This window comes from Ambystoma mexicanum, chromosome 6q, assembly GCF_040938575.1.
Source record: "Ambystoma mexicanum isolate Mex_15411 chromosome 6q, UKY_AmexF1_1, whole genome shotgun sequence".
Lineage (NCBI taxonomy): Eukaryota > Metazoa > Chordata > Amphibia > Caudata > Ambystomatidae > Ambystoma > Ambystoma mexicanum.
In genome coordinates, this window is record NC_090937.1 from 936,685,502 (window position 1) to 936,695,749 (window position 10,248).

A 10,248-nucleotide genomic window follows, 5' to 3' on the forward strand; every position below is an offset into this window, starting at 1 on the left:
GGTGTGAAGGTGTAAGTGTATTTTAAATTGCCACTGGTAATGTTTTTATTCTGTAAGTTGTTTTAAGAGCACATCACATAGGCTAGAATTTGACCTCAAGTCAACAAAGAAATATCTGAATTAACCATTGACTTCATCTGGTTATATCCTACTATATACTATCACAGTATAGGACCCACTTCCTTTTTGTTCACTGCTCGTCTTTCATTACTTTCTTCCCCCTGTTTTGTCATGGTCTATCCCTACCCTATCGTTTAATCCTTATTTGGTTTAACCTCCAGATGACCACCCCTGCCCGCTGAGTGATTGATTTAGATATTTGTAACACGGAAATGAAGTAAATGATGCAAACTTAATTGGCCCCGAGCATGAAGGACATTTCAAAGCTGAAAACACAGGATAAAATATGTAGTTGATTCAAAGAAACAGATCAGTTCAGCCTTTCTAAAGGCAGCCAAGCATGATGTAAAGTGGGCATCATAAAGGGGAGGAGAATAATGTGTTTCAGAATCTCAGAGCCTGGACGGAAAAAAAACTTCCATCACCTCTTATTTTAAATTTAAAATGAGGGACCTCAAGAAGATGAGAGGCCGTGGCACATATTTTGTGAGGGACAGAATTTTTGCAAGATAGGAAGTGGCTATGTCATGCAAATGTTTAAATGCTACGCAGAAAATATTTAAAAGAATTCTGATTTGAATGGGCAGGGAAATGGAGTTTGTCTTTCTCGGGACACAATTTGGCAGAACATCTACATTTAGAAGTTGCTCAATCTGATGTGTGAGGAGCCATTATAGATGGAGATGACATAATCATGTTTGAATTAATTAGTCAACCCACCACAACATGGTGCAAGTCACTCAGGATGGAAAGAAGGGCTTGTCTGACTTGATAGAGTTTGAAAAAAGTTTCCCTTATCACCGCACTCATAGAAGCATCTTAGCTAAGATTTGACTCCCAAATGAAACCCAAGTGTTATCTTATTGGTGAACTTAGAATATCCAAGAAGGAATGCACATATACTAAAATTGGAACGATACAGAGAAGATTAGCATGGCCCCTGTGCAAGGATGACACGCAAATTTGTGGAGAAAGAAAACATTCAACGCTGATGAGCAATTGAAAGCAGAAGAACCTTGGTTTTTGCTGAGACAGTCTTAAACCCGATATTCTTCATCCTACTATTCCCTTTTTCCAAGTTAGACCATGCAAATCATGCCTGGTGCCTTTGAAATGCAAAAGAAAGTGTGCCTTGTGGCCGTACGAGAGATAGTAAAGTGTACACTGTTATGAATGTTCAACAAAGGACCCTAATATTCATTCAGTAAAAACTATGTTTCAGGATCCACACCCATAGAAATGTATATAATTACAACAGGGCATACAAATCAAAATAACAGAATTCATCACACAGTACAAACTGTAATAAAAAACCGTAAACATTTGAATCTTCATCACTAGGCCTTACTTAATAAGCTATACACCATAACAATACAGCAGGTTCAGCAGTTTTCTCACATAGTAAACCAGCTTCCGTTATATGTCCTTATATGAAATGTAAATGAAATTGGCAATAGCCATCTTTTACGAATATCTATATATTTAGGAAAATCAAGTAGACAACGGATGACAGATTCAATTTCTAAGAAGCAAAATTAGCAGATAAACACAGATGCTGCAGCCGAACTTGATGTAAACTAGGACACTGGAAAAAACAGTGTACCTAATGTTTACATAAATGGATATCCTCTTAGCAAGAAAAATGTCATTCAAATATGGTTGAGGTGAGAGGGAATCCTTAGAGATCAAGTAGCCTGAAAATTCCAAGGTCCAAGTTAGATGCAGTGGTTTAGCTCCCTTGAAAGGACCCAAACCAATCCAATGAGATCCCCTGTGTCCAGGCTACCCTCAACAACTGGCCTATAAGAAGATTGTGGCTTAGTGTCAAAGTCTGTAGAAATGTCTAAAAGAATAAGAAATTAATTAAAATCGAGAGGTGACCTTTGGCGTTGGTAAGACTGTCATTCTAGATCATCAGGAGATTCGTTTCAGGCCCATGTTTTGGACACACACTGGCTAGAAACGCTGGGTGGTTTGGAATTCCCTCCATTTTAGTTCAGGCATCTACAGCTGGGTTAAAGAAATAAAAGTTCTAGGGAGAATCAAGAGGAGTGTTTATGTGTACATGTCGCCATAGATACAAGAGCATCCTTTTGCATTGAAGAGGACTGATAACAGTGCTTCAGAAAATGCCATGCGTAAGGTGCTGTTGGGGGATGGAGGTCGAAATTAGAAAGCAAGTTATAGAGTGTGGCAGATTATAGTGCTTCACAAAAGCTATACATGTGGTGTTGTAGGGGTATTGGAGGCCCAACTCAGAAAACAAGTTATAGCATGGCAGATTACAGTGCTTCAAAATCACCATACACAAGTCTTAAGGTGATGGGAGGTCCAAATGAGAAAACAAGTTATAGAGTGTTGATGATGTCAGTATATTTTTTTCTCTATGGAGTTGGCATGGGAAGATAGGCCAGAGCATCCACGGTCTTGACAAAAATCATTTTATAACCAAAGGTCATGGTCTGACAAAACGATGTCCAGTGTCCCTTTCTGGACAAAACATAGTGTAGACAATGACCTTTGATATGAGATTGGAGAAAGTGTGAACGATTTCATGTATTGAAAATCAAGAGGTTTAGTCATAGCTAGGGAACTGATGCTTGAATCCATCCTACATTTCATGAAAGACCTGAATACTGTTCAAATAATATTTTCCTATCACTTATCGCTCCATACAACCCTAATTCTTTCCCTATATAGTTCCCCTTCCCTGCTTCCTCAATCCAATCCTGCTCTTCGGCTACACCAGCACCCTTACTTGTAACCCACTGAGTACTGCACTCTATTATCTACTAGTTAAAATAGCTCTTTAAAAATTCCACATATACATGCATACATACAACCTGATTTATTGGGGTGTCCCACTCAAAATCTGAAATCGCCCTGTATCAATAGAAAGGAAATTGCTTTACCTACCCCATGTGGAAAGGAGATTAGCAACACTCATAAGTCAAGTACTTTCTTGTCGTGGAGGGAACATACCAAAGTATGGTTTTAATAACTCAATTATCATGTTTTAATAATGTTAATAGCCAAGAGCTCAGATTAGATCATAAGAATAATGTGGGAGGTGAGGGGGCCAAACAGCATGTCTCGAATTATTTAGAAAGATGACTTCCAGAACCCCTCCATGTTTGCTGATAGTTAACATAAAGGAAAAGACCCTTTCTGGGATCAATTTATGGAGCATTACTAGATCAAACATCCCTTAGTGAAGCTTTTGTTCCAATAACATTCCCAGCTTGGCCTCATGGATGATGTCAGTAATATGGCACAGATTTAGAACTATTAATGTAACATTGAGATGGCCCCAGCGCAATTCAGATGGGAACCTAAAAGTTGGGAGACTTTTTTTGGCAGGGGTTGGGGGGAAGAAGTACCTACACTAACAACAACAGAATAAAAGGTGACCAAAGGATGAGGTAAAAGATATAACAAATAGATTGACCAAGCCATGATGCACCACCACTACGTATCATCAACCTAAACTATTGTCATGGAACATAGCAGGGATAACAAAACATCTGGAAGATCCCCAGTGTATCAACTTCATGAGAGGTTTTCATATCATCCTGCTACAGACGACTTCGGCTGAGGAAGTGGTTGTGCTCCAAGGCTATCAATCGTTCCAAATCCAGCAAGCATAGGCGCGAAGGGGAGGCTTGAGGTGGCCTTTTAGCCATGGTTGACATTAGCTAAGATTGGGAAATTGTCTCTGGGCCAACAGGCCTGGATGAACTCCAATTCCTGGTGGCATGCATACCAGAAGGGGAACAAATGTACTTGTTCAATCTATATAATAGACCCTTCCTCCCGTTAAGGCTAACAGCAATGGAAAGAATACAGGATCTTGCAACAACTTGGGTTAGTTCAGAGAAAATGAAGACCCACGTATTGCTATTGGTGGACTTCAACTTGAAACTGGAACCCATCAGTGAACTAGAAGAGATGTGGGAGAGGATCAAGATGCGGTGGTCTGGGCATCCCACCCCTGGTGTCCAACAGACCCAATAGGGTAAACCGTTTTGATATAGATACAACATGCGTCTTATATAGCTTAGAATTAAGAGCTTGCAATGGTTGCTTTCCAAGTGACCGACCTGCTGGTATAGCATACAACGGAGCAAATGGCACATCAACTATTGATTACATTATGGTTCTGGCCAGAGATTAGGGCAAAATCATCCAGTTCGTGGTGTTTCCAAACACAGCAAGTGACCACTACCTGTTCACCATTAGCTTCTAAATCGATGTAGAGCATTGCCTACGACTGCACTGTGGAGCCGGGGATATGGCAATTGCAGGCCATGCGTGGAAAATTATTAGATGGCCCAGGATTTTCGAAAAAGATATGAAGCCCAAAATCTATGGGGCCATTGTGGGCAGTTTGGAGTTGATAGACAAAGGGGGAATCTGATGATGACATTCTGGCTGAGTGTGAAACTTTGATGAGTGATCTCTCCCCATTTTTCACGAGAGAATCGGCAAAAATGTAAAAGGCTGTTGGTATGATGCTGACTGATGGAAAGGGAAAAAAGAGCTGCTACAATGCTTGGAGGGAGATCTAAATGTGGGCAAGTTCACCCTGCGCCAATGTAGATTTAAATACAAAAGGCTTATCAGGGAAAAGAAGAGGGCATATGCTAAAAATAAATGGACATGCCACACAAAGTCCTTTCAAGAAGGAAATATGGTAGTTTCAGGTTGATTGCGGGAATAGATACAATTGAGGAAGCCTCTCTTGATTGAGGTATACCCGGAAGTGTTTGGAGCGGGCAATTCTCGACCCTATATGATGACACCTGGGGCACATTGGGTCTGCCTGAAGTTGAGACAAGTCTGTGGATTGTGGAGACCCCTGCCAAAGTGGGAAAATCGGAAGTGATTGTGCACGATGTACCAAGGGCAGGGAAATTTGAAGTGACTGTGCTTGATGTACAAAGTGCGATCTGCTCACAGAAAAGTCACAAGGCCCCCTGACCAGAGAGTATCCCTCTGGATTTGTTCAAAGATGAACCTTGTATATGGGGATCGATTCTGTGCAAATTGTTCAACACATTCATTCATATTAATATGGTCCTTCCCGCATGGCAATGTGCTCTAATAGTGCCAATATATAAAAAGTGAGGTAGAGAGTCCCCAGCAAATTATAGGCCAATTTTGCTTTTAGAAAGCACAGGTAAAGTCTTTGCAAAGGTGACCCTATCTCATCTACAAACATGGATAGATGAGAACAATGCTATTAGTGACCTACATGCTGGTTTCCAAAAGCATAAAAGTACAATGGACCAGTTTTAGATTGTTTTTAATGATCCTGAAATCTATCTTAATCAAGGGGATGAAATTGTATGCTGTATTTGATGACCTTAAGGCAGTCTTCTTCGGTTTGTCGAGGAGGAAACTTTGGCAAGTTCTGAGAAAGAGGAATGTCCCAGACCACTTGATGTCTATAATCCAGGACTTGTATCATAACAATAAATCTGCAGTGAGATATGGTTTGGGGGGTGAGGTAACAGACACCTTTGATGTACTAAAGGTTGTTAGAAAAGGGTGCGTCCTTGCACCCCTTCTATTTCGTATATATGTGGAGGAGATCATCGCAGCACTGCTGAGAGACTGCTTAGACTGTCCGAAAATGGGAAAGAACAAGTACCCCGCGTTGTTCTCCGCCGACATAGCAGTCCTACAGTACACTTCCCCATAAGGCTAAAACATAATTTGGACATTTTTGTAAAACAATGTAATGAATTAAAATTAAGCCTGACTATAGGGAAAACAAGGTGCTTGTCTTTAGGCCTCGGTTCGCCAAATATTCCAAAATACATATTTCCGTCGGTGGACATTCCTGGAACAAGTGCAGTCCTATGTTTATTTAGGGATTAGGTTCACTGATAATGGGTCTTGGGTTATGCATCTGATTAAGGCTAGTGCTGTTTTAAGGAAATACACCAGTGTATAAAAGAGTTTTTTCAGAAGACATGAGAGCGGTGCCATCAGCCCGGCCTTAAAGTTATACTGCAGGCAAGCCATCCCAGTGTCACTATATGGCGTGGAACGTTGGGGATATATATATACCGTTGCAAATATAGCCACACTGGAATTGGAGAATTGGAGAAAACAAACATCTGAAAAGCCTGGTACAAGTTCCTATACACTGTCCCAATGCACTCCTTCACCTAGAACTCAACATTTGCCCTATTGGAGACAAGGCTGCTCTGCTCCCACTTTTATGCTATGTGCGTGTGTAGTGGACCAAAGGATTGGGCAAGTACTGTGATGCTCTAAAATAAGTTTATGTGGGGGGAAATGTATACCTTGGGTTGCCCACGTGAAAGCAATGCTAGTTGATATGGATGGAAGGAATCTGGGAGAATCCTGAGAGCATTGTGAGGACAGCTTCCGAAAGATTAAAGGACATATCTATTGCTGTTACTAGGAGGAGATGTTGGATGCAGCTAGCTTGCTGAAATCAGGCCCTGGTTATTTGGCATGTAAACCGAATTTAGGACTGGAGGAGTACCTACAAAGAATTAGCCCACCTTACGCAAGAACACTGTATATTTTAGAATGGGCATTCTGCATGTTGCAAGTGTTACAACGTCCTGGTTCCATGGGGGATCAAGTGTGTGCCCTCTATGTGGCACTGGTGAAGAGACACCTGCACACTTTTTAATGTGATGCGATGTGCAGAAACTGCTAAGAGGCCAGTATCTGAGACCAATCCCGAGGCAAGCAGGCACCCGTACTTTAGAGACTCCATTTGAATTACATAAAAACACCACAGACCAATCAAGAGTAATGCGTGTAGCCAAATATGTTCATCGGGCCTGGTTAATCTGAAGAAAACTGTGTATAGAACCAATTGATAGTGCATCGCTGTTAGTGCTTGAGGTTTGATGATGCGCAAAGAACAGCACTAAGGACTGAGTGTATTCTCTCCCCATGTTTCTTTGCACTGCAGACCAACTGATGGCATACTTTAGTGACTCCAATAGGTATGATGGAGCATTAAGAACTGCATGAGGACTACAAGTACACTCTCCCTTTATCTTATTAACAAGCCTTTTTTTAAATTCTGATTCATTTTATTGAATGTAAGGTTATGTCCACTGGTCCTGGTCACGCTCCAGGAAACTGTGTATTGGGGTACAAGATAGTAGAGTGCAGCTGCAGCTCGTCCATAATGGGCAAGGGAGCATCGACCCACTAGGTCTTGGCTCCATCTCACCCATTATGGAATAGCCAGCCCAGTGAAATATGAGCACCCCCTCAGGTGTTCTTTTCAGCTGAAGGAGCGCTCTTATTAGTCAAAGGGAAACGTTGTTTCCCTTTGACAGTTACAGCTCACTAGTTGTGCAACCTCAATGAGCCATGCAAAGCTGGGTGTTTTGCTGCCCCAGCCTTGCATGGCTCATTGGAAATGCTGGCTGGGAAACTGCATGTCTGTATGTGCAAGCGGGCGCTCCTGCGCCTCCTCGCACATACAGACAGAGCAGGCTGGACTGGGGCATCTTGTCACCCAAGCTTAGGCAATGGTGCATGTTGTTAGATGAATGTATACATGATGAATGCTGGTGTGCAAGTTGTGTCAATTTGTGATTGTATGTTCATTTATTAATTATTTAAATATGGATATGGATGCATGTATGCTTGTGTTATGAGTGAGTGCATGATGGGTGCTCGTGTGAATGAGACAGCAAGTGCTTGCTGTGTGTATGTTGTGTAAGTGTTTGTGTGTGTGTTTGTGCTGGTCCGAGCTGTTTTTTGTCGAGTGGGGGTATGAGGTTCGACAACAAAGTCATTTAAATAAAGCCTTTGTTGCACAACCCCCCTCCCACTAGCCAAAATCAGCTCTATGTCTGAGGTGCTGTGGAGCCCAGGGGACAGAGATGGTATTTTTTTACTGGACATCTATGATAGATGTCTAGTAAAAAATATCATACCTGCCCCTCTGGCCCCCCAGCACCTTGCATACACACATAGTAACTTTGATTGTGTGCATGTGTTTGACACTGTGGGGTCCTGTGGACAGATAGATGTCCAGTAAAAAATACCATCCCTGCCCCCTGGACCACCAGTGCCTGGCATACACACATAACCACATTGATTTTTTGTGTGTGTGAGGAGCTCGGACCACGGGGACAGGTGGTATGATAGGTGGCAAATAAAAAAACATGCCTGACCCCAGTGTCCCCCAGCGCCTCACATACACACAACCACATTCATCATGTGTGTGTGAGGCACTGGGACGCAGAGGGCAGGCATGGCATTTTTTACTGGGTATGCCCAGTAAAGAATGCCAGCTCAGTCTGCTGGGATTCGTAGCACCTCACATGCAATGTCAAGCCTGAACCCTATACCCCCCAGCGCCTTGCATGTACACACAATTGATTATCTGTGCATGTGAGGCACTAGAGGGCAATGAGGGAAGGATTGCCATTTATTAATGGGCATCTGATAGATGCCCAGTAAAAAAATACCATGACTGGGCCCCCAGCACCTCACATGCACACAATCAATGTGTGCATGCGAGATGCTGGGGGCCTCAGGGGGTGGGCATAGCATTTTTTCCTTGGCATCTATGCCCAATAAAAAATGTCATGGCTGTACCCTGGAACCCCAGCTCCTGACACACATCTGCCCCTGGAACCACCAGCACCTCGCAATCACACATAATCACATTAATCATTAATGTGATTATGTCTGAGGGCAAGGTGCTGGCACACCATGGAGCAGGCATGGCATTTTTTTTACTGGGCATGGTTGATTAAGTAAGCATGATACGCCAGTCTAGCCATTTTCTAAAAAATGTTGTATTACATTTTGTATCGGGCATCTTTGGTAAAGCAAGCATGATAAGTGTTATTATGAAGCAAGACCGTCACTCTTATGCAACCTGTCTAGCCATTTCTCATTGCGGTATGATATTTTGTATTGGGCATCTTTGATAAAGCAAGCATGATAAGTGTTATTATGTGGCTGGACTGGCATTTTGGTACAGCCAGTTTGGACATGTTTTCATACTTTGGGATGCATTTTTAATGATAGAGCCAACTGGAGTATGTTCTTACGTGGGGATACTTATATTGGCAGAACAAACATGGACATGTTTTCTTACAGTATTATTACTGGAGTTATGCGCAAAGCAAACATGACTTCTTAAATGGTAATACAAGGGTATAACGGTGTAGTCAGCATGGAAATGTATGGGCACAGCCAGTGTGAAAATGTTTTATACTGGCACATATTGTGCGAAAAGGCATTATGAAAGTGTGTTGGAGAAATGCTCCTCTGCACTGCTGGTGACTTGCATCTATTGGAATTTTTCATGAGTTACCCTACAAAACCAATTGCACAATGTTTGGCTTTTTACCCACTTTTTCTAAAAAGTGTGCTGTAAAATGCCCCATTTTAACCCATTATTTAAAACAAATTCACTGGGGAAGAACCCCTGGAACTCCCATTTATTGGTACGGGCTCCCTCGCTATGCTCGGTTTCTGTGGCATATCTGGGACATATATTTACGCCACTCCAGTTAAAAAATTCACCAACCACCACTAGTAGAGTGTTAATGCTACGAGGGCTGAAGATGGCCTAAAGAATGGATTCAAGGGCTGCGAGTTTACTCTCCATAATTTTTTCTTTTGGCGTTTTGAACCGTCCCATATCGTTTTATGAGTAATTTTGCAATTTGTATTGCTGTTTTATGTCCATCTGTACATGTTATGTTTGTATGATGAACTTTGATGGCTTTTCTAAAGTTGGTTTAATTCCCCTAATTGATTTTAATTTAATATATCTCTTACCATTACTATGCAGCAACAGGAAATCCCTGGAAAGAGTAAAGCAAGTCTTCACGTACAGATATGACAACTTGCAATGGATTAAAATACTGGATAAGTACAGTCACTGAGTGTAGGCCTGTCTGTCCAGGACACTGAGTGAGATACGCAGCTGGCCGTAGAGGCATGAGGAGCTTGCAGTGCCAAACACCTCATAATTGATTAAGTACATTGTGAGGTATTCCCTCTTCCCTTCTTGGTTTGTGTTGCAAGTCTCTGCCCTTACCCCTCTCCCCTTTGCCTTCAACCCAAAAATGTGTTGCCTTTCACCTCAGTGGCTGCTGT

The 10,248-nt window shown here is 42.1% G+C and overlaps 1 non-coding gene across 1 annotated transcript; it reads left to right on the plus strand.

Moving 5' to 3' along the window:
- The first annotated feature begins 999 nt into the window (after nt 1-999).
- On the plus strand, nt 1,000-1,106 carry LOC138517106 (U6 spliceosomal RNA). Its single transcript, XR_011282380.1, has one exon. It is a non-coding gene; the product is annotated as a U6 spliceosomal RNA (small nuclear RNA).
- The last annotated feature ends 9,142 nt before the right edge of the window (nt 1,107-10,248 follow it).